This window comes from Prionailurus viverrinus, chromosome B1 (assembly GCF_022837055.1).
Source record: "Prionailurus viverrinus isolate Anna chromosome B1, UM_Priviv_1.0, whole genome shotgun sequence".
In the NCBI taxonomy this organism is placed as follows: domain Eukaryota; kingdom Metazoa; phylum Chordata; class Mammalia; order Carnivora; family Felidae; genus Prionailurus; species Prionailurus viverrinus.
The window spans coordinates 138,322,808-138,347,374 of NC_062564.1; the positions used below are offsets into that span (position 1 = coordinate 138,322,808).

Below are 24,567 nucleotides of genomic sequence, written 5' to 3' on the forward strand. Positions count from 1 at the left end.
AAGGACAAGAAAGGGAGTGGAGGAAAGTGGAGAGACCCGGCATAGGAACGGTCTTGATTCTCGCGCGTGAGATGGGTGAAACCAGTTTCCCTCCTGTCCCCGCAAGGCTCCTGCCTCTGCTCCCTCCGTGATCTGCTATGTCCAGTTGCACTTACACGGTCCCAGAAGTTTCTTGGCGAGCAAACCGAGACCTTGGCGAGATCGCTCTGTCGCCAGCACAGAGCTCTAACTGTGGCTGGGGAGAGCCTCCTCCAGGCCCTGTCTTATTCTGGCAGGTGCGGGGCTGTAGCCGCATCTGTGACTCTCCCACCGCCGTTCTTCCTAGCCAACCCCCCCCGCCCCCCCGTCCTTGTTGGCAGGGGAGGGAGCCCAAGAGTGGACCAGGGCACCCACCCACTCCTTGATCTCCCGGGCCCCTGAAACTCAGTGCCTGCCTTACACGACCCAAGTTGCTGGCCTCCGAACCACCCCCCCTCCCCGGCCCCAGTAATGGGTTTTGACTTCAATCACCTCAGAGGCAATAGCCAGGACAGAAGGTTCAGGCATTGATATCCCAGGCTGAGAACTTGATGAAGTTATCCAAGAAGCCCTTTCAGCTCCCATTTCGGGCATCTCCAAGGATCAGGGGCAGGAGAAGCACAACCTGCTTTTATTTCCAGAGGGGAAAAAGAAGGAAGAAAATAAGAAGACTTCTTTCTGCAAAGCTTATTTGGTACAGTGCCAGCTTCAGATGCCGAGGTGGATAAAGGGCCACTCTGGTTGCAAGCCTTCCCTTGAAACCCTATAGCCCCTGTTGGAAGCAAACGCATCTAGAATGGTGTAACTCTTAGGGGGTGTGACTGAGAGAGGGATGGTGAGAGGGGAGTCTTTGGGAATCCATGGAGCCTTTTCTCCCCCCTTTAAGTAAGCTCCACACCCAATGCACGCCCTCAAACTCACTACCAGGGGTCAAGGGCCACTTACTCCACCAACTGAGCCAGCCAGATGCTCCATGAAGCCTTTTGAAGTTCCGCAAAAGCCCTTGGCAACCCCCTGCTCATGCCTTCCCCAGTCAGTGCACCTCCTCAGTTCCTTCTTTCTCTTTCTTTCTTTCTTTCTTTCTTTCTTTCTTTCTTTCTTTCTTTCTTTCTTTCTTTCTTTCAAGAGAGAGTGAGCAAGCAGGGAAAGGGCAGAAGAGAGAGGGAGAGAGGGAATCACAAGCAGGCGCCATGCTCAGCTGGACCGGGGGTTAGATCTCAACCCCGTGAGATCATGACCTGAGCTGAAATAAGAATTGGATGTTTAACCAACTGAGCCACCCAGGCACCCTGCACCTCCTCAATTCTGTGTCCTTTCCACCATCGTCTTTGTGATCATGTATTGGTTTAATTCTCTATCCTCCTTCATCCCTTATCTCCAAGTGACTAGATTGTAAGATGCTCAGCCATTGCTTCGTGAACATACCCCCCACACTGCCATTTAAAGCTCTTACAGCCCCAGAGCCTCTGTGGAGCTCCTCTCTCCCTTTCCAGGGGTTCAGATTGTGCCATTGGACTTCAGAGTCCACCTGCCTCCAGGGGATTAAAGCTTAGTCTTAATAGCTGCAGTGTCAGAGAGAGCTCAGAGAGAAGTGAGCACTTAAAACATTTCCTTACACACCCGGAGCTCCGGAGGACCCACAGGCTCCATCCCCTCCAGCCCCCAAGGCTGCTGACCCTGGCACCCCACCAGGAGCCACAAGGACATGGCCTCCTCTCCAGGCTTGCCAAGTCACTTCTGCCTTTTCTAGGCTCTTCTCTGTAGTGAAGACAGAATCTTTGTTTCTGAACGACCTTGGCCGGAAGATGCCTCCCTCAGCCCCAAACTCCTTCAGCTTCCCCAGAAAAGCCAACACACTGCAGGAATCTGGTTTCCCTCTGTGGGTGATGTTGCCAACCCCACTCTTGTACCTTCCTGCATTGTCTTCTGCCTTAGCTACCTTTCATCAGCTCGGTTCTCTGAATCTTGATTCTCTCCCTACCTGTGCTTCATTGCATCACTAGAAAGAGAGAGAGAGAGACAGAGAGAGAGAGAGAGACAGAGACAGAGAGAGAGAGAGAGAGAGAGAGAGAGAGAGAAAGAGAGAGAAAGAGAGGGAGGGAGAAACAGAGAGAGAAAGAAGGAGGGAGTGAGGGAGAGAGAAGGATGGGGGGGAGAGAGAAAGAAAAGAAAAAAAGAGCATATAGTGGTGGCTGTTGTAGTTTCACAGTCCAAAATTTTGACTTAGAAACATTCTAAACAAATGAATCTTATCTGATGGACATTTTGTGAGAGAAGAAGGAGAGACAGAGATGAGCTAAGATTTGTTGTGCTGATCACTATGATAGATAGGGTTATTTTCAGTGAAAGCCCTGGGGTCTTGAGCCACAAATTTCCCCCACTGGATACCCTGTTTCACCCACTTCTGCTACTGGCTCTATCCAGCTTTAGGACTGAATTCATGCGCTAACGGGCTGCTCATCTGCTTCAGGGACCTAAGTTGTCAAGGAAATTAGCTTAGCCCATCCATTGCTTGCCACCCTTCATCCCAGGTGAGGTTGCCCTGGGAACAAGAGGCATTGATGCAATGCACCCAGCAGGAACTGTGTGTTAGGTGTGCAGCGTGATTTGTGGAGTGGGAGAATGTCCTCCATGAAAGGTCCATCCAGTTATCCTGCCCAGCCTCCTCTGTTGCCTAACCCCCTACCCTTTTATGACTCTCCTTGGGACCAGAGCGAGTTGTTTCCCTGCTTCTCCTTGCAGTTTCCTAAGTGGGCAGCCTACCAGGACAGAATGCTCTTGGTGCCACAGGTCCTGAGGGATGAGTTAACAAGATGACTCAAGGACAGAACACAAACTCCAACTGAGTTGGAGAAAAATCTTCACCTGCAGGCCTGAGCTCACAAAAGTGCCTGCTTTGAGAGTTTTTGGCCAAAGGCGCAGTTAGTCCATGCCCTGAGTCCCAACATGAGCGGGACAGAAGAGTGAGTGGCAGGAGTCATGGTATTAAGAGTCCCGGGCTCCTTTCCAGAAGGCTTTGGCTTCGCCTGTCTCCGGGCATTCTGCTGTTGGTTTCCAGAAATGTCAGGGAGTTTTCTGGTTTCTCTCTAAGTGTCACTGAGTCCCCTAAGTGTGTTTCATGGTGACATCATAGCTTTTGTGTCCTCTTGGGACAACTTCAGTGGAAGTATGAGGCATGCGAACAGTAATTAGCCCTGTAACCCTGCTCCCTTCCTCCAACCAGTCCTGGGGCAAACCATTGAAGCTATTCCGGATTCCCTGGTGCCCTTGCTGGAGCTTCTGGACTCTCTGAAGTGGGGTTTAGCCTATGGGGAGGAAGCTAGCCTATGGGGGGGGGCGGGGAACTGGGAGGGGGCAGGGATTAACAAAGCACTCGGGCGAGGGGAGCATTGGGAGAGGCTGGGGTTTGGAGACTGCTGGTCCACTAATCAAATTCTGTGCAATTCCGAGAGTTGCCCAAAGATGAGCTGTCTTCTGTCAGGCATTGAGTAAACTCACTCCACGACTTGGGATCCTCTTGATGTCTTTGTTGGGTTGTGCTTCTTTTTCTATCAAGTCCCTACAGTTGTCACAGAGCCCCAAGAAGGTGTGACTTCAGACTTCTGGCTTGCCTCCATATTTTCTAGGGGGAGTGTGTCTCAGGAGAGAGACCTATCTGAGCAAGAATCCTTGCTTTCCTACTTACCAGCTACATGACCTTGGACAAATTAACATCTCTAAACTCCAGTTTTCGCACCTGTAAAATGGGTGTATTAATACCTCTTGCTCTAAATTTGAGAGGCGTGTAAATCATAGCATGGTACCTTGCTCTTGGTTGGTGTTCAATAATTATTAGCTGCCATTATTATTGGTTCTGATATTGGCTCTTTTTCTTTAATAGAAGGGAAAAAGGTTCTCCTACAGCACAATGAATTCTGCAATGCTGGCACAGAACTTGGCTTTGTTGCCTCTCTTGTATGGAAAAGAGTGCTTTGGCTTTGGAAACAAAGGTTCTTTCTCAAAATTCCCAAAGAGAAATGAACACATCCCTTCTAGTCTTTCCTCCCTCCCCCATTCCCTTCTCTTTGATTCTGTCTTCCTCCTATTTTCCTCCAAAAGGTCACTATTCTGTAGATAAGAATCTTTTTGTTTAGCTGACAACTCACCTGGTCTTTGGCGTTTTCTTTAGGGTTTTTTGAGCACAGCCCAATCATTTCTAAATCTCTAACAAGTCTCAGTTTTGACTTGTGTTTTTTTTTTTTTCCCTCCCATCCCGGTCTTCTTGAGTCATGTTAAAAAAAAAACAAAACAAACTTTAATGCTCAATTAAGCTACTAAAAAACGAAAAATGAAAAAGAGTCTTCCTTTTTTTAAATCTGTAATTCCCAGCCCATTGTTGCAACTGTTGCATTTTTAATAAATGGGCAAGCTCTAAGAGCCTTACCCAAGGCTGGCGTGCAGCAAAACAGGAGAGAAGAGAGTCTGCTTTTGCTGGCTTAATAGTCCCGCCAAGTATAAATATAGGTTTGAGGTTAACATTATTAACTCAGTTTTTTCTAAAGCTGGTCAAGGTCCCTGCAGACTGTACTGTGATCTGGAAATGAGAAAGAGTGCTACAGAGTAGAAACCAGGGCTGGAATGAATGTGCTGCCCCTAGTTCAGCCTCATACATGTCCCCTTCCAGTTTGTGAGCCTCGGCTTCCTTGTCTGTGAAAGGGGGGCGGTGATACTGAGCTGAAAGTTGTTTTCAGAACTGGGGCACGTAGGAAAGTGCCTGCCAGAGAGTAGACACTCAGTGCTGCCTGCTGTTATTACCTCCCACGATGGGGGCCAGTGTCATGAAATCTGCACTGGCTTCATCGTCTGTCTGGGACTTGGAGCACTTGGGGCTCAAATGTAAAAAGCACATCCTTTATTTATTTATTTTAAATTTGTTTTAATGTTTATTTTTGAGAGAGAGAGAGAGAGAGAGAGAGAGAGAGAGAGAGAGAGCACAAGGAGGGGAGGAGCAGAGAGAGAGGGAGACATAGATTCCAAAGCAGGCTCCAGGCTCCGAGCTGTCAGCACAGAGTCCGACGTGGGGCTCAAACCCATGAACCGCGAGATCATGACCTGAGCCGAAGTGGGACGCTTAACCCACTGAGCCACCCAAGCGCTCCAAGGCACGGCCTTTAAATCCAAATGTTCCATCATGACCTTGCTGTAACATTTTTGTTCTTGCCTTGTCTAGTTTTGTGTATGGTATGAAATTATAATAATTGCTTGGAAAAGCCATTGATCGATTTACAAAAGGATGACATAGCCATGGTTAGGATTTTGCAAAACACAGTGATGTCTTTGGGTGACATTATTCTCAATGAGTGTGTATTTTGACATTCTTTAGTTTCTGGCATGCAGTCTACCTGTCCCTGCTGTCTCATGTATGGTTTCTTAGCCCTGAGGTTAAGAGTATGGGCTTTGGAGTGAGGGTCTGGGATCAAAACCCAGCCCCCAGGGGTACCTGGATGGCTCAGTTGGTTGAGTGTCTGACTTTTAGTTTGTGCTCAGCTCATGATCTCACAGTTTGTGGGTTCAAGCCCTGCATTGTGCTCTGCGCTGACAGTGCAGAGCCTGCTTGGGATTCTCTCTTTCCCCCTCTCTCTCTGCTCCTACCAGCCCTAAACATAAATAAATAAACTTAAAGAAAAAAGCCTCCCAAGTTCAGCCTTGGGCAGATGACTACCTTCCCGAACCTTAGTGTCCCCAGGTGTGCAGTGAGGTTAATTACTAGGACAACAGTATTGCAGCTGGAGGGAAATGAAACAATGCAGTAAAGAACTTGGCCTGACCTGTGATGAGCACAGGGTGATGTGTGAAAGTGTTGAATCAGGGGTGCCTGTCATGATCTCACAGTTTGTGGGTTTGAGCCCCACGTCGGGCTAGCTGATAGCTTGGAGCCTAGAGCCTGCTTTGGATCCTCTGTCCCCTTCTCAATCTGCCCCTCCCTCCCTCCCTCTCTCTCTCTCTCTCTCTCTCTCTCAAAAATAAATAAACATTAAAAATTTTTAAAAAAGAAAGTGTTGAATCACTATATTCTATACCTGAAACTAATATAACGTTGTATGTTAACTACTGGAGTTAAAAAAACAAAAAAAAAAAAAAAAGAAAAAGAAAAAAAGAACTTGGCCTGCAAGCAGCACAGAGGAAATGTTATCCCTGTGCCTGGGCCCACATTCCCTTACTGCTTCCCTTATCTCCTTCCCTCTGTTTAGTTCATCCTTTGGAGGCTAGGCCTTGTTCCAGCACCCTCATTGTCAGAAAGCCTTGGTCATGGGGTCAAGGCTGTTGCCTCTGATTTTATTTCGTCAGGCAATGGGGTGGTGTCCCCACAACAGGTACCGGCTCTTTCCCCCCCAGAAATGCCCATCCTTCATTCATTATGTGTGCCAGTGGCCACGAGAGAGGTCCTCACAGTTGTACATGTAGTCACATACTCATCCATCCACGAATTCATTCATTTTTTTCCATTCCAGTGATTGTCAAAACAGGCTGCACGTCAGAATCACTTGGGGATCCTTTGCAGTTTTTGGAAGCCTCAGCCCTCACCCAGAATTGGAATCTCTAGGAGTGATGGCCCTGGCTTCTTCCTCTCCTCCCCTCCCCTCCCCCCCTTCCCCTCCCCCCTCCCCTCCCCTCCCCCCTCCCCTCCCCTCTTTTCCCCTCCCCTCCCCCCTCCCCTCCCCTCTCTTCCCCTCCCCTCCCCTCCCCTCTCCCCTCTCCCCTCCCCTCTCCCCTCCCCTCTCCCCTCCCCTCTCCCCTCCCCTCCCCTCCCCTCCCCTCCCCTCCCCTCCCCTTCCCTTCCCTTCTCTTCTCTTCTTTTCCATTTGGATATTTCTGATGCACAGCCGGGCTGAGAACCATTATTTAATTCCCTTGTTGGATAATGTTTATGACTCACCCATTACCTACCAGGCGTTGGCTCTATCCCTGACTTCATGGCACTTAGAGACCAACTGGAGAGATGGACAGGTGCACCGTATGCCAAGGCAGCATTAGTTACAGAGTGCTGGCCTGGGGAAGCTGGGAGGCTCCCCGCAGGAAGAGATGGCTGCACTGAGCCTGGCAGGAGGCCTGAGGCTGGGGCTGGCTGGTGGAGGGGTTTGGGTGAGATGGCATTGGGGGGGGGGTGAGGAGAGACAGAGAAGGCCGGTTCAAGGACCTGATGGTCCAGTGAGGCTGGAGGTGGTCAGGGGCCAGATGCAGGGCAAGGAAGATTCCTGGGGACTAGCAGGATGGGGCATGTGGAGAGGCTGCCCTCAACCTCTCCCTGACTTTCGCCTTCTCCTCTCAGCCCATCACACGCACCAACAATTCCTGCTATGATCGAATGGTCTGGAGTGAAATTTTTAGGCCAGACACTTGCCGGTGGGATAAGTGAGTCTGAAGTTTTCCAGGAAAGACCCTGGGGCAGCCACCTAGAGCAGGTGGGCAGTGGAGCACGGCTGGCCCTCAGGCTGTCCAGAGCTGAGGGGAGGCAAGGAATAACATCTCGGCTGGGCATCTGATTTCAGACTCAAAGGTACTGTTCCGAGACTCGTTTACGAAAACACCCGAGTACAAGAGTACAGGCAAACCAGACCCAGCGTGCCGTCCTCCACTCCCCTCCCTGTTCTCTACTCTTCCTTGTTTCTGGAAGGTGCATATGTATGGGGATGGGGGACGGTGTCCTTGCCTCACGTTCTCCCTTGAAGGCGAGTTTAAACGGCTGGTTCTCACTAGCCCTCATTTCAGGTTAGTCCTCTTTCCGACATCCTGCTCCCCATTTCACAGCTTACTAGGATAGGTTAGAGAGCTCTGTGGGCCAGCAGCAGGGTCACCAGGGGCTTGTTAGAAATAAAGTCTTTGGGGCGCCTGATGGCTCAGTCGGTTAAGCATCTGACTTCGGCTCAGGTCATGATCTCATGGTTTGTGAATCTGAGCCCCGTGTCGGGTGAGCCCTGCTTCTCCCCACCACCCCCTGCCCTTCGTGGGATTCTCTGTCTCTCTGTCCCTCACTCACTTATATCCTCACTCTCAAAAAAAGAAAGACAGCTGTTCAGACCCCATTCTGGACCTACTGAGTCAGGACCTGCCTCTTTCTTTTTAATTTTTTTTTAATGTTTATTTATTTTTGAGAGAGAGAGAGAGAACACAAGTGGGGAGGGGCAGAGAGAAAGGGAGACACAGAATCTGAAGCAGGCTCCAGGCTCTCGGCTGTCAGCACAGAGCCTGACACAGGGCTCGAACCCATGAACCGTGAGATCATGACCTGAGCTAAAGTCGGACTGACTGAGCCACTCAGGTGCCCCAAGACCTGCCTCTTAATAAGATGTCCAGGTGATTCATCTCCACGCTACAGTTAGAGAAGTGCGCCCTTAAGTGCAGCCACAGGCTGAATGTCCAGAGGAGCCGGATAGACGTGAGTGGGATTTGCCAGCTCTTCCTTCTTCCTCTTAATGGCCTCCTCCCCTCACCCTCTCCTCCTCCCCTTCTGCCTCCTTGTAGCTTATTTTAGAACATGTCAGGATCCTGCTTCTCTTGCCAACAAAAGGCTGTTGCTAAAATCTTTCAGCCGGCAGAAGCAATGTTTAATTCATGGGCTAGAAAATTAATTTTATTTTCATGAATAGAACTGGGGAAAAATAACAGGAAGGCTCTGTGCACAGCCCTTGGGGATTCAGCTTGTCTATTTAACAGATGAACTGGTAAAGGTGAAGAGGCCTCAGGGGAGGGCTGTCTTCCACAAAATTATGAAGTAAATCGGATCAGTTAGGATGCTTTTGGCCATAGCACAAAACTCAAGTTTAAGTGGCTTAAATGATAAGGAAAATTTCTAATTTCAACTGATAATAAATCCTGAGGTAGGGTACTTCTGAGGTAGGGCACTCCTGTCATCAAAGGGCAGGTTTTATTTCTGCCATGGTGGCCATGTCAAATTTAGTTTTCCTCGTGGTTACAAAATGGCTGCCAGAGTGCCAGGCAGCACATGGAGTTACAATGTCCTACAGAAGAAGAAAGAGGATGTCCCGCCCTGATGTTTCAACAGAGAGATCTTTCCTGGGCACCTCACACCTGATGTCTCCTCCAGTCTCACTTGCAGGATTGTGTCCCAAGTCCCTTGTTAAGCCAGTCATTGGCAGAGGATTACTCAAGGTTGGCCACCAAGCCACATGTGGTAGGGGTAGAAGGAGTGGGGATTAAGAGGCAAGCAAGATCCAGGCCCTGCTCGAAGGAAGAAGATGGCTTGGCTGCTTGGACAGCCAACACCTTTACTCCAGGGACTTCCTTCACCCTCTGTCTTGACTTTCCCTCTTTGGTGTCACCTCCATTCCCTGGAAAGGCTCTGGTTTCATATGGTAGCCTTTTCTCTCTCCTCTGTTTCCCACCCCCTGAACTTTTCTCAAATCCTGCTGTCATTATGATTTGTAAAAGTCTGCCTTTTCCGTGAGGCTTTGACCTCTTCCATGACACCCCTGCCTCCCCAGGACCAGGCACACAGCCTCTGCTCACATATCAGTGTTGGGTGAATGGATGAAGGAATAAATGAAGGAGTTTAAGCACTGTGTGGCCTTTCCTTCTAACAGAAGATAAAGTTTTATCCTTTAAGTTTAAAAATGTCTTTTTCCCCAGGGGCGCCTGGGTGGCTCAGTCGGTTAAGTGTCTGACTCTTGATTTCGGTTCAGGTCTTGATCTCACGGTTCGCGGGTTCGAGCCCTGCATTTGGCTCTGCGCTGACAGTGCAGAGCCTGCTTGGGATTTTCTCTCTCCCCCTCTCTCTGCCCCTCCCTGCTTCTGCTCTCTTTCTCTCAAAATAAATAAATAAAAATACATGTTTTTTCCTCTTGGCGCCTGGGTGGCTCAATCAGTTGAGCATCGGACTCTTGATTTCGGCTCAGGTCATGATCTCACAGTTTGTGAGTTCGAACCCTGCCTCAGGCTCTGCGCTGACAGCGTGAAGCCTGCTTGGGATTCTCTCCCCACCCTCTCCCTCTCTGCCCCTCCCCCGCTTGTGTGCTCACACGCGCGTGTGCACATGTGTTTTCTAAATAAACAAACTTTTTTAAAAAAATGCTTTTTCCCTTGTTAGAGAACTTTCCATGTGATTTGGGGGTAAGGATTGTGAAGCAAGAAGCCTCTCTCAATGCCCCAGAGGTCAGCCTGTCCCCCTGTACGTGTGTCTGTGCAGTGAGTCACCCAGACCTCACTAGGAACTCGCAGAGCTCTCTGTTGCTGTGCTGGATTTTTATGGGGGGTGAGGTGGGGCTGGGGAGATTTTCTCTGGGCATGGAATTGTTAAATCCCCCGTGAGAGAACTGAATTAAAAAGAAGATGGAAAATGCGTGATTTAGAATGTTTTTTTGTTTGTTGTTTGTTTTCATTTTAGAGAGAGAGAGAGAGAGAGAGAGAGAGATCATGAGCAGGGGAGAGAGAGGGGGAGAGAGAGAGAAAAATCTTAGGTGGGGCCTGATGCGGGGCTTGATCCCAGGACTCTGGGATCTTGACCTGAGCTGAAATTAAGAGTCGGACCCTCAACCAATTGAGCCACCCAGGCGCCCATAGAATGTTTTTTAACCAAGGTTTTCCATGGTGACATACTTTTCCCTGAAAACTAGTTTTCTTGGTTGGTTATTTTCTTCATCTTTCAGGTGACACAGAACCTCAGTGATGAAGTCATGTCCAGATTTCTGTTCTCTTGCTTCAGATTTTACTTAAAAGGGCCTTTAAAAGTCCACTTAACCTCACCCAGCAGGTACTTTGTATTTGCACAAACAACCTAGAAAGAAGTATCTTACACTTAAGGAGAAATTGCTCACTGTGGGATCAAGGAAACAAAGCCATAGCTTTTGGCTAGAGATTTTGGAAAACCATGTTTTAAAGTGCTCCTGGGGAGAATGTCTAGAGCAGGGATGCAGTGTAGCCGTTGTATAAAACCCACCGAACACTGCATGTGACATGCCTACTTAAGGTAAGTGCTCAATCGATGGTCTGCGGGTGGTTTTTGGATGTCTTAGAAGCTGTGTTAGAGGCTGGCTGGTCATTACTCTCCATACACGTAGGTGACGCTGATGTGGTAATCAAGGTCTTGTGGGATTGTGGATGTTTTCTGAGATTGCCCTTAAAGCGGGGGGAAAAATCCAATACCAATGGACTTGGAGATGAAATGGGACAAGAAAAGAGTTTAGAACTCAGGTTTAAATTTATTTTCTTCCTGTCATCCAACACTTGCAATTTGATTGTGTTGATTTTAGCTTGGTTCCCTGAAGAGACAATGGCTTGTAAGTGCAACCTGTGACTGGCACAAACCCTTACTGGGAGGGGCATAACCCCTGTACAGGGGCTGAACACCCTGCCGCAGGCACCCATCCGGGAAAAATAAGTAAATACTACATGAGGTCTGCCATTATGTTCACCTGCTAGGAAAAGACAGCTGTCTTATATTAAGTAAAATATTTGCTACAGGAAAAAAAAAAGCGACCTGTGAACCAGATGGGAAGGTCACCTCCTTAGCATTCTCCACCTCATCATCAAAAAGCATTTATCAAGCAAGTGGCTAATTACTTATGGTCTTGAACCAGGCACTGTGTAAACCAAAACAAACCAAAACAAACAAAAACTAAGTTTCTACCCTCATACCTTTTATAATTCAAAGGAACAGCTGTGATTTTTCCCAGTACAGTAACCAACTTAATGTTCTCTCAGCTTGGGTATATAATGGAAAATACTGTTACTTCTTTAAAAGGCCCATGCATGAAACTACAAATAAATTTCTAAAATTTAACTGTTTCATGGAGTAGCTTGTCATTCACTCCTCTAATAAATATGTTCACTCCTCTAATAAATATGTTCATGAGAAGCCTTCGCAGATGGTTACACCATAGCTCATCCCTATTCTCAGTCTATGACTCACTTGAGTGTCCCCGAAAGCATTTGTTTTGCCCTGAAGGCTCTATGAGCAAAAGGAGATGTTTATTAGCAAGTGTGAACAATGCCCACATGTCTCCCCTCTCTATCTCCCACCCCCAAATCCATTGTGTGGGGCTCAGTAGTTCTTGAGAAGTGGGCGAGTCATTTAACATTTTTGAGCTATACTCCCACCCCCAAATCCATTGTGTGGGGCTCAGTAGTTCTTGAGAAGTGGGCGAGTCATTTAACATTTTTGAGCTATACTCCAATTACTCCAGTGTCTTGACTCCATCTGACTCTCTGGGAAGAGTTAAGTCACTACCCTCTGAATATAGACTGGATATGAACCCAAATTTAGAATACCCCCATGAAGATTGGAATAAACCACAGTTATTAGAGCTAAAATTCCTTCAGTTGGTATTCAGTTGGTATTCAATAAGTGTATACTATACTGAGTACTGGTGCCTTTTGTGGTACTCCTGGAACTCCCAACAATCCAGGAGCTTAAGGGTCAATGCCTGGCCCAGCTGCAGGGCTGAAAATCTCTGCCCGTTCTGATTGGTTGGGCTGGTTGGTGCCATGTTGCCTGCCCAATATTTTCAATATTACCTCTGCATGTGCATCCTCTTGTTATATATCACATGATCTATATAATCTCTCGCTTCTGTCTCACAATTCTATTCTTTTTTTTTTTAATTTTTTTTTAACGTTTTATTTATTTTTGAGACAGAGAGAGACAGAGCATGAACGGGGGAGGGGCAGAGAGAGAGGGAGACACAGAATCAGAAGCAGGCTCCAGGCTCTGAGCCATCAGCCCAGAGCCCAACGTGGGGCTTGAACTCACGGACCGCAAGATCATGACCTGAGCTGAAGTCGGATGCTTAACCGACTGAGCCACCCAGGCGCCCCTCTCACAATTCTATTCTAACTGAATGAGAACTTTAGAAAAATCAGTCTGTCGCTATGGTTTAAATTTATATCCCCCAAACCATGTAAGTAAGGACAGGCGTTCAAGCCCAACGTAAATTCTGGAGTTTTAAGTAACTCACCTTTCCTAATAAAAAACTCCTTTCGGGGGCTCCTGGGTGGCTCAGTCCGTTAAGTGTCAGACTTCGGCCCAGGTCATGATCTCACAGTCTGTGAGTTCAGGCCTCATGTCAGGCTCTGTGCTGAGAGCCTGGAGCCTGCTTCAGATTCTGTGTCTCCCTCTCTTTCTGCCCCTCCCCCACTCATATTCTCTCCCTCTCTCTCTCTCTCTCTTTCTCAAAAAATAAACAAAAATTAGAAAAAACCCTCCTTTCGTAATGAGGGCAATGTGTGTCTGAAAGGCAATTTTTATTTTATTTTATAACTGCTTCTTCGTAAGATTTCTCCCCTAAAAAATATTAATTGTACCATCAGAAAAAAATAACATTGCCAAACTCAGATTGTGGAGTCATTTCCTTCCAGTGCTGGGGGTTGGCAGGACGAGACATGCAGGGCGGCACCACAAGTCCAGGGGGCACCTCCCAGCTCATGCCTCACTGCCCACGATGTTGTAAATGGGGCTAGGCTCTCAGGCTAGCCTGCTGGTGCCCCTCAAGCCATACCTGGGACAAGGTATAGGGAATTGACTCCTTCTCGCTGACACCCCCTACTGACCTGGGATTTTTTTTTTTCCATGTAACTTTTTGCTTTGATATGTGATGTCAGACACACTGAAGAGTTCTAAGAACAGTGCAGGGAACCCCTGTATACTCCACCCAGACTCAACAATTTATGTGTTGCCTCTTCTTTCTTTATCATTTTCCATATGTGTACGTGTCCACATATATGTGTGTGTTATTTCTCGGAGCCATTTGAGAAGACTTTGGAGGCATCATGCCCTTTTATCTCTAACTGCCTCAGCACGTATTTCCTACGCATAAGAAATATAACCACAGTACAGCTACCAAAACGGGGAATTTAACCTTAGCATTATCTCACCCACGGTGGATAGACAAATGTCATTAGGTCCTAGTAATGTCCTTTGTAACTTTCTTTTTTCCTTCGGATTAGATTGAAGCAAATTTCAGACACTTGTGCAGATTTGGGGGCTTTACCAGACCTGCAGAACCAGGACCTCTGGGAGCTGGACCCAGGGGTCTGCATTTAACAGGCACCACAGGTGGCCCTTACACCCTGTGGGTTGGAGGTGCTGTCCAAGGGGCAGGTGGCCTGGGGGTGACGCACTTTAACATCGCATCCCCCTGCCTCAGAGTTGTCGTGTGGCCTCCCTATTGTATTGCTTGAAATTCCACTAGCCCAAGATTCCTTAGGGTTGATAAGAGGCAGCATTTTAGGAATGTGAATAGCTTGCAGACAGCTCCCCCTAGGAGTCCACGCGTTCCTGTGAATTGCTTTCAGAACAGGTCTAACATGGGTCAGACCGCCTAGGAGAGCTGGGTTTCTCCACTGGGAGCCTAGAGAGGAAGGAAGGCGGATATAGAGGATATCGTACCTGGAAGGCTTGGTGGGGGTGGAGCAGGCTTGTGTTGTGGGCCGGGGTGAGGATAGGTGCTTTGATCCTGCCTTAGGTGCCTGGGGGAAGAGCTGTTTGGAAGAGGTGAAGAAAACCCCTGGAGAAAGACCCAAACTTCACCTGCAGGGGAGTGCCCCAAGCCTCCTTTTGTGGGGACTTCTGTGAGGACTCAATTAGGTGCAGCAGCGGCCTGCCCAGCATCAGTGCCCCTGCAGCCCCACCCCCACCCCAGGCACCGGCAGCCATCACTCCCAGAACAACAAGCACGTTGGGGCTGTGAGTCCACTGTACAGATATGTCTGGGTCGAGCATGCTTGTTCATTCCTCATACAGAGGCCACAGGAGCCCCGCAATAAGACCCCTTTCATCTCTGAGGGTCGGCAGCTTTACCATCATCATTTCCGGAAGAGCACACACTTCTCAGGTCCGTCATGCCCCTGCTTCTTGGTGGTTGGAGACACGGTGCGGCTGTCCTGGGGCAAGACACGTTTTAGTGGACATCCTGGACTCAGGCTCCTCTGCTGCCTGAGATACAAGGCCCTTGGTAAAGGTTTCAGACCCACCAACAAATGAGAATGAGGGGGAAAGACACTGGGCTCTCGATGTTAACAGTGCACCTGAGGGGGGCCGATGGGTTAATCCTAACCTGCATCCTGTAAATGTGGCTGCGTGACTTAGGTGGTCTTACTGGGGGTGGGGGTGGGGGGCGGGCAGCAAGGGCCTGTGACCTTTCTCACCGAGGACCGAGGACCGTAATCCAAATGGATATTTCAGTTCCTCCTGCTGTTGGATCTTCCCCTTCCTTTCTCTTGGAAAGGAGATGTGCTTTCCAAATCCCTTTTTCTTTTAGCGTGAGTGCTTCTCAGGAAGCTGGTGCTGGTTTAGGTGTCAGGGCTCACTCAGCCTTCCATGAGCGCCCCCACCAGTTTCTCTCATTCAGTGATGCCAGCGCAAAGAGGCAGGCAGGAGCTTCTGAACTCAGCCAGGCTGGCTTCTCAGGACTGAGTCTTCCTAGGGAAGAACTGCAAAGCACTAAATGCAAATCTCCCCTTGGCCCTCTGCCCAGAGTGCACCTGACCTATGGCAGCGGTCGCTGGGGAAGCGGAGGCCCACGCCGGCCTCCCAGACCTCCTGGGTCTGCCAGGTGCTTCTTTAGTCTACAGGTTGGAGGGAAGATTTTGGACTCAAATAAAATAAATTTTAGCTGAAGGGCTGATCTCCCAAGTCTCCCTGGCCAGCGCCATTCCTAGTGGATAACAATTGGGTTTTTGAAAAAAATGTATTTTGAAGTGCAAAAGAGGTTCTCCAGGCACCCTTGTGAGGATGCTAAATATGCACATTAGCGTTTTTATCTTTGCTCAAGTTCAGGAACAATGCGGGAACACTTCTGAGATGCCCTTTTCTGCACCTGCTTGGAGACGGTGGGCTGGGAGATTTCGATGTCTAATTAAATTCCATTTCCCACACATGTGGGGACATGGGCCTAGGGCTGGCCAGGTGCTTGGAACACAAAGGTTAGCAAGCGGTCCTTCCTACCCACGGGATGCTGGGGATCTAGAAAGGGAGAAGACCTAGGCCAGCTAAGATTCAGAGAGATGAATGCCAACAGAAGCAGGCCGGGATGCAGGGATGAGCTGTACTAGGGGGCGCTGTAACTCTTAGTTCACACAGCAGAACCCTAGGGAGGTTTTTGTTTTTTTTTTTTTAATTTATTTGTTTTTGAGAGAGAGAGTGCAAGTGGAGGAGGAGCAGGGAGGGGGGACAGAGGATCTGAAGCAGGCTCTGCCCTGTCAGCACAGAGCCCGATGTGGGGCTGGAACTCGTGAACCACAAAATCATGACCCGAGCCTAAGTCGGACACTTAACGGACTGAGCCACCCAGGCACACCAGGACCATGATGTCTTAACTGCAGTTCTGAAGAACAACAATAACATTTTGCAAACAAAGTTCTCTCACAACTGATGTGGAGGGATAACTTGATCCAATGAACTCATTTGGTAGCAAAATGTGACCTAAACCATGTAGACTGAATACTCACGTTCTTGTGTTTGATGACAGACTCATTGTATGCCTTTGTGCTCTATTACTTTTCTAAAATCTGAAAAATTCTGAATTTTGACGCACGTCTGACCCTAGGGCTTTGCTAAGAGACTGTCCACTTGTCCTGGTATCATCTGTATTTTGGATTTGAGGAAGCAGAATGTAGGGAGGACTCATTTGTCCAAGATCACAGAATTGGCAAGGGGTGGTAAGGGCTTGTGCGAAGGTTCTTCTGACTGCCAAGCCCTGCTGGGCACCCCCAGGTGACACTATCTTGAGAGACACTGACTTCCTACACAGCAGAGATTTGGGTGCCGGACGTGGGCACATCTCTGGAGGGGGGGTGGGTGAGGATAGCAGTGCCCACAGGTACATGCCTGGTGGCAGAGATCTGTCCTCTTGGTGACAGTGATGGGGATATGGGCTTCCATCTCTCCCCTTGGCCGGGGCTCAGCCACCCTCACTCCGGTGGTAGTCAGGCACTACATAACAGGGCATGATGCTTTTGTGTCTCTCTGCCGGCAGGGCTGCTATTGCCTTGTCCAGAAGCCACCCCCTGCTCATTTCTCATGTCTCCTTTCCCCAGTTCCTCATTCGTCTCTCATCTTATTCCCATCACTGGCTTCTGGTCTATGACCCTGAAGGTCTCTTGGACCAGTGGGAAGGAGGTACAGGTACTTAGAAGTGATTCTGGAGTTTTGTAGGTCGGAGCCAGGGTCTGCCTAATGTGCGGCAGGAAGTAGGTAGCCCATGGTGAGAAGTGATTTTAGGACACAGGCCTGAAGCGGCCCTCAGATTGCCTTCCTCAGCTGGCCTAGCAATTAGAGCGGGGGTTCCGGCCTGGGGCTGGATGCTTCAGGGGCTTCACGAGCTGAAATAGATTTTGTGCATGTTGGATTCCCAACAGAGCCTGTGACTTTAAAAAGGTTAAGTGCTGCTGGTTCTAGAGCGAGCCACATTAAACATGCCAGCATTTCCTAAAAGGATAAATAGTATGTGTTTATATATTATCATCCATTATTCCTCTGTGTATCTGTAGTCAATATAATCACTTTCATGCTATATCTACTACATAGAATCATTAAGCTTTGATAGGATGAAGGGAAAACTTGGGAGCTTCTGGCTTTAGTAGGTCTTTACAGGGTAGGTCTTAATGGAGTCCCTCCCAAATGAGGGATCTACTTGGATTGTGGGACAACCCAAGGACAAAGAACAAAGGGTGTTTTTCATCTTTTCACTTAATTCACACTTTTGCCATGGTGTCCTCATTGTGAGGGGAGCAGCGATGGTACTCCTGAGGGCCTTTCCCTGCCTCTACTTAGCTCTGTTTGTTAAAAACACTCTGGTGATGGGGCGCCTGGGTGGCTCAGTTGGTTAGGCATCCGACTTTGGCTCAGGTCATGATCTCTCAGTCCATGAGTTCGAGCCCCATGTCAGGCTCTGTGCTGACAGCTCAGAGCCTGGAGCCTGTTTCAGCTTCTGTGTCTCTCTCTCTCTCTCTCTCTCTGACCCTCCTCCATTCATGCTCTGTCTCTCTCTGTCTCAAAAATAAATAAACATTATAAAAAAAAAAACACTCTGGTGATAAGAATCCTAGGGACCCAGTGTATTAACTCTTTATGTAACAAATTATTACAAAGTTGATGACTTACAGCAGTACAAATTTACCGTCGTACAATTCTATCGATTAGCAGTCTAACCCAGGTCTCACTGGGCTAAGGTAAAGAAGTCAACAGGGCTGCTTTCAGAAGGCTGTATGGGAGGGGCGTCTGGGTGGCTCAGTCAGTTAAGCAACTGACTTTGGCTCAGGTCATGATCTCACATTTCGTGACTTTGAGCCCTGTGTCGGCCTCTGTGCTGTCTGCTTTGGATTCTGTGTCTCCTTCTCCCTCTGCCTTTCCCCCACTCTTGCTCTGTCTCCCTCTCTCTCTCTCTCTCTCACAAAATTAAACATTAAAAAAATTTTTTTAAAAAAAGGACAAGCTCTCCTCGAAGGAAGGTCAAATATAACTGAACATTTCTGTCCAGGTGGTACCTATAATAACCAGAAGAATGAATGCAGATTAGTTTTCTTTGGTGTCTGGGTGTGATAGGCAGACTAATGGCCTCCCAAAGATGTCCCCAGGGATATCCCTGTCCTAGTCCCTGGTATCTGTGAATATGTTACATTACATAGCAAAAGGGAAGTAAGTTTGCAGATGGAATTAAAGTTGCTAATCAGGCGACTTTTTATTTTTAATTTTTTAAAGTTTATTTATTTTTGAGAGAGAGAAAGAAAGAGAAACACATTGTGAGCAGGGGAGGGACAGAGAGAGGGAGACACAATCTGATGCAGGCTCCAGGCTCTGAGCTGTCAGTGCAGAACCTGACACAGGACTCAAACTCACGAAATGTGAGATCATGACCTGAGTTGAAATCAGCCACTTAACCAACTGAGCCACCCAGGTGCCCCTAGGAGAGCTCATCCTTGTGATGGGCATATCAAAGGGTCATTGAAGTTGCAAGTTCCCTCCTTATCCTCAGATGGCCTGCAGATGGCCTGGCCATCTCACAGATTATGGCCCACTTGCTACAAACAGCTCCCAGAGCACGTAGCCCTCCTAGGGACCTTCCGGAGGACATCTGCCAACGCTAATATTTGACCATCCACCTCTGACCAGTCCCTGGGGTGACATATACCCCAGGAGCCATCTTAGGGTATTAAAGCCATCTTTTTTTCTTTTCTTTTCTTTTTTTTTTAATTGGGGATGGGGCTTGGGAGATGTTCTTGGCCTGCCTGGAATATCCCTTATGATTGTGTGCACAGTTTGTTAGCAGGCATGAGAGGATAGAGATGGGAAAACAGAACAACTAGCAATGACAATAGCAACAGAAATAGTTGCAAAATTATGCAAGAAAATACGGTGGGGGGGGGGGAAGAGCCCCTTGTAATTTACCCATGAGTCACATAAAAATGATAGTAAGTAAGACCTTGAGAGAGAAAAGGGATCTGTCTCAAGGGGGCAGTATCAGCTTGGGGGGAGCGGCTTTGTCTTGATGAGGAGATATTATTGGCTAATTCCATGGATTTGAGGCTTTTGTTTTGGTTCTGTTGGGTTTCAAACACTTGTTGGGAAAGCATCCTTCACTGTGACTGTGGAGTCATGGCCCTGCATGAGGCAGTGAGGTGGGGATAGGGAAGATAGGGAGAGGTGGCCGGGAAGCTTTCCTGGAAGCAGGACCAGCTACATAATTTGCAGGGCCCTGTGCAAAATGAAAATACAGGGCCCACGTGCAACACTTGTTAAGGATTTTAAGATGGTGACAGCTAAGTGTTTAACCAAGCATGGGACCCATCTAAGTGTGAGGCCTTGTGTTCTTGCACTGGCCATGCCCCTGTCAGGAAATAACATACCCTATGGATGTCCTTGGCACTCTGATATCACGAATGGTGTCCAAAGCCTGTCTCCCAGGGAACCACCAGGACCATGGGCCTTGGCGCTGAGACCTCACTTTCTTATCACACAACTTGTCTTTATTGAACTGGATATTTATTTGGTGCTTTTGAAAGGTTCCATTTTGGGGAGAGCTCCCGTTTCAAGGGCGGGAAGGGAGAGGGGGCTGAGGAGGAGAAACTTGGAACCCAGAGCCTTCCTTTCCTGGCTGTGGGACCAGCAACTTAGATCCTCCCATCTCAGTTCTTCATCTGTAGAGTCGTGATCACCTTCCTGACTCCAAAGTGACATCCTGAGGCTTATTGCTTAAGGTGCTCTGAGAGATATTCCAGGACTGTGGCTGGCATCGAGGGGTTACAAGGAGGACCCTCCAGACTTCTGCTCATCAAACAGGTCTCTGGCCAGAACTAATGGTGGAGAGGTCTGTAGAAGAGCCAGGGCACAGCAGCTGAGCACCAACCTGGTTCAGTATGGTTAACTAGATGCTCCGGTTCCCCAGCTTTCCCTTCCGTGCCCTCAGCACACGGATACCCACACCTACACCTGTGGATGCGCTTTCCTCTGCAGGACCCGAGAGCTGCTGAGCCAGACACCTGAGCTTGCACAGCACCTGCCCACCCAGAATCCATGCCTACAGGCAGCTCCCAACCCAGCCCCAGGGAGACAAGGAGGGGACGGGGGGAGGGAAGCCATGTGGGAGGAAAAACAGGCAACTGTGGTCCAGTGAATTCAGGGGATGGCCACAAACTCACCCCAGTCAGTGCTTGCCACCCCTTTTCCAGCAGTCAGGTTACCCAGGCAGTGCTGACAAGAGGCAGATGCCATGGCTCTGTCTCTATCTCTTCTGCCTGCCCTGCCCCGGCTCAGCCTGAGGTGCTAATGGCCAGTCAAGAGGCAGGCTGTGGGAGGGAAGGAAGCAGCCAAGGGTCCAAACCCTTTGGCCTAGAGAATTTGGAATGTGCCAAAGGAAATACGGGCTGCTGCAGAGAGCTGGCCTATGGGGGGTTCAGGCAGCCAGGCTGCGCCAGGGGTGGTCAGGGCACATGGCTTTAGTGACCTCCCCATCCCACTTGCCACCTCTGAAGCTGACAAGTTCTTCTCTTCTCAAAGCTGATATCCTCTCTCTCTCTCTCTCTCTCTCTCTCTCTCTCTCTCTTTTTATGAGTAGGCTTCACACCCTGCCACGGAGCCCAATGCAGGGCTTGAACTCACAACTGTGAGATCAAGACCTGAGCTGAGATCAAGGGTCAGATGTTCAAGTGACTGAGCCACCCAGGCACCCCTGATATGCTCATTTTTAATTGGAATCCTGGGAGGACAGAGTGGATAGAGAAGTAGGCAGGGTAGGAGAGAAGCAGAATACGAAGACCGGTTCTAGTTAACAGTTGCCTCAGGCAATAAAATTTCTTTTATTTACTGGGAGAAGCAAGGGAGTGCCTGAGACCCTTCTGTTTCTGAAGCATTTTATTTTACATCTAATAAATTAAGCAATATGCGTTCATTGGAGACAGCCTAGAAAATACAAGCATGCAAAAGAAAAAAAATTGCCTGTATCCCCCTTCCCCAATGTAGAGATGTGAACATTTGGGGCCATATCCTTCTAGACTTTTTTCTCTATACAGAGCTGTAGTCTCACTCTCAGCAATTATACCATAACCCTGTTTTGTCATGAGCTTCTTTCACTTGTTGGCATGTCATAGACATATTTCATGTCCGCAGATGGGGATCACAGATTATTTTAAATGGCATACAGTATTCTGGAGTTTGGATGTACTTATCCCCTATTGTTGGAAATTTAGGTGATTCTCTTGTTGAAGCTGTTCCTCTTAACAACTCCATGTACATCCCCAATTGTTTCCTCAGAATCAAATCCTAGATAGATTTCCATAGGATACATTTCTAGATGCATTTTTAAAGCTGTAGACCAAGAGTTCTCAACCAAGGTGACCCCTCTCTCACAGGGGACATTTGGCAATGTCTAGAGACATTGTTGGATGTCACAGCCAGAGGGGAAGTTGCCACTAGCGTCTAGTGGGTGGAGATGGGGTACCACAATTATTGGACAGCCTCTCCAACTGTCAAGTCCAAAATGTTAGTTAGCACCAGGATTGGGAAACTTTGCTTTAGACACATGGATATTTTCTCCCAGCTTTATTGAGCTACAATTGATACATAATATTGTATAAGTTCAAGGTGGACAGTGTGTTAATTTGATACATTTATATACTGCGGAATGCTTATCACCATAGCATTAGTTAACACCTTCATCCTGTCACCTAGTTGCCATTTCTTTTGTGTGATGAGGACATTGAAGATTCACTCTTAGCAACTTTCAAATATATTGAGAGTATTTTTGTCTCTAATCACTATGCTGTACATTAGATCCCCAGAACTTGTTACTGTTACAACTGGAAGTTTGTACCCTTTGACCAATATCCTCCCCCAACCACTCCCTCCAGCCCCTGGTAGCTACCACTTTACTGTCTCTCTGAGCTCTGACTTATTTCACTCAGCATCATGGCCTCGAGGTCCATCCAAGTTGTCTCAAACAACAGAATTTCCTTCTTTGTCATGGCTTAATAATCCTCCATCATGCGCACACGCACACACACACACACACACACACACACACACACACACACACAGATATTTTTATTCTTGGTAATATTTGTGGTGCTGGAACATCTAAGTCTCAGAGGAAAATGAGGTCTAGGTATTCAGTTTAATTGGAGCTCAACCAAAGCCAACCCAACCCATCCTGTCTTTCACTTGGAAAAGGAATTGAATACTCAAGCTGTTTTGGAGTAGGAAATAACTAATGTGAGCCACTTGGAGCCTGTCCTTGCACCCAGGGGAGAAAGGAGGGCAAGATGCCTTGGGAGGAGGTGTAGAACAGAAAGAGAAGCCGAGAGGGAAGGGATGGGAATGGGGGTGGTGCAGTGCTGGACAATGCACTCCTTGTTGCAATGAAAAGAGGATTGTATGCAGCTCTTTGGGGACCTGAAGGCTAGTTCCGGGCACTGAAGACCCAGGCAGGGAGAACACATGCCTTTGCAGAGTGCAGGAGGAGGGAGCAGCTCAGAAAGCCTCTCTTGTCTCTCTTGGAGTGGCATAGAGAGTGTGAAGTCCTGTGTTCCGGGGCGCTGGCCAGGGCCCACCCCACCAGAAATGAAAAACATCAGTGCTCCCCACACCATATATCACAGTGCTGTGAGCTCTGAAATGTTGCCCTATCTATGAAGTCTCTTTCTCGGGTAAATGCCTTTGATTGAAACAGGCTACTTCATTTATTCATCTTTGGAAAGTCTTACAATCATTCATTCATAATACAAATACTTACCAAGTACTTACAAATGCAGGTGCCATGAGAAGCAATGAATAAAATAGACACAGTCCTTGCCCTCATGGAGCATAGAACCTCTAACAATGCACCGAGCAGTATAAATGCTATGAAGAGAGACCTACAAGTGCTGTGGTGGGAACACAGAGTGGGAGCACCCCATCTAATGGGGGTGTGGGAGGTGGTGGAAGGGACTGATGTCAGGGAAACTTCTCATAAGAATTAATGTCTAAGTTAAGAACTGAAGGACCTATTGGAGTTTGCCAAAAGCAGAGCAATATAGACTTTTGTCTGGAACTCTTTGAAAACACAACATGTTCTGGCCTCCCCAAGGCCATTACAATGTGGTTTTCCCTGAAGGAATGCAGGTGGAATATGCTTTCAAAAATCAAGGTCTTTCTCACTCATCTTTTTATCATTATGAATATTTCCATCATATAGAAAAGTGAGTTGAATAATAACAGCAAACCCTTTTACAGCTGCCACCCTGGTCCAAGGCTCCCTGGATGATTGATTCTCTCACAAAGTCTCCGAGCTGCTGCCCTTGACCCTTTTAGTCCATTCTCCACACAACACCCAGAGTTGTCCTGTTACAATGTAGCTCTGATCCTGTCTCTTCTCTGCTCGGAACCCACCTACCCCTCCCATCTCACTCAGTCCCACTCACTCATAGTCCTACACGATGCCCTTCCCTGCCTGTGACCTCTCAGAGCTCAGTTCTGCCTCATCCCACCGGGCTTGCTGCAGTCTTACAGGCATTACAGGCACACTAGGTACAGTCCACTAGAGCCTGTTCCCTCTGCCTGGAACACTCCTCTCCCAGGTAGCGACAAGTCTTCCCACTCTGAAGTCTTGACTCCCTGTCACCTTCTCAGTGAGGTCTTTCTGGAAGACCGTGGAGGTAGGCAGAAAAATGCCCCCCGCTACCAAGTCCCTATCCTAATCCCTGGAACCTGTGAATATATTCCCTTACAGAGCCAAAGGGACTTTGGAGATGCGGCTAAGTTTATCTTGAAATGAAGAGACTCTCCTGGGTTGTGTGGGTGGGCTCAATGTGATTACACAGGTCCTTATAAGTGAAAGAGAGAGACAGGAGAGTCAGAGTCCAAGAGATTCCATGTGAGAAGGACTCAAACTGCTGCTGGCTTTTAAGTGGAGGAAGGACTGTGGGCAACCTCTAGAAGCTGGAAAAGGCAAGGGAATGATTCTCCCCTAGAGCCTCTGGGAGGAACTCAGTCCTGCCAGCACATTGACTGTAACTCAGTGAAATCAGGTTGATCCTCTAACCTCTAGAAATATAAGATAATAAATTTGTGTTGTTTTAAACCACTAT

General features: G+C 48.1%; 1 protein-coding gene across 1 annotated transcript in view; it reads left to right on the forward strand.

The window, feature by feature from the left end:
- Window positions 1–24,567, forward strand: part of SCD5 (stearoyl-CoA desaturase 5) — a 152,716-nt gene that overhangs the window by 996 nt on the left and 127,153 nt on the right. The gene's annotated exons all lie outside the window — the stretch shown is intronic.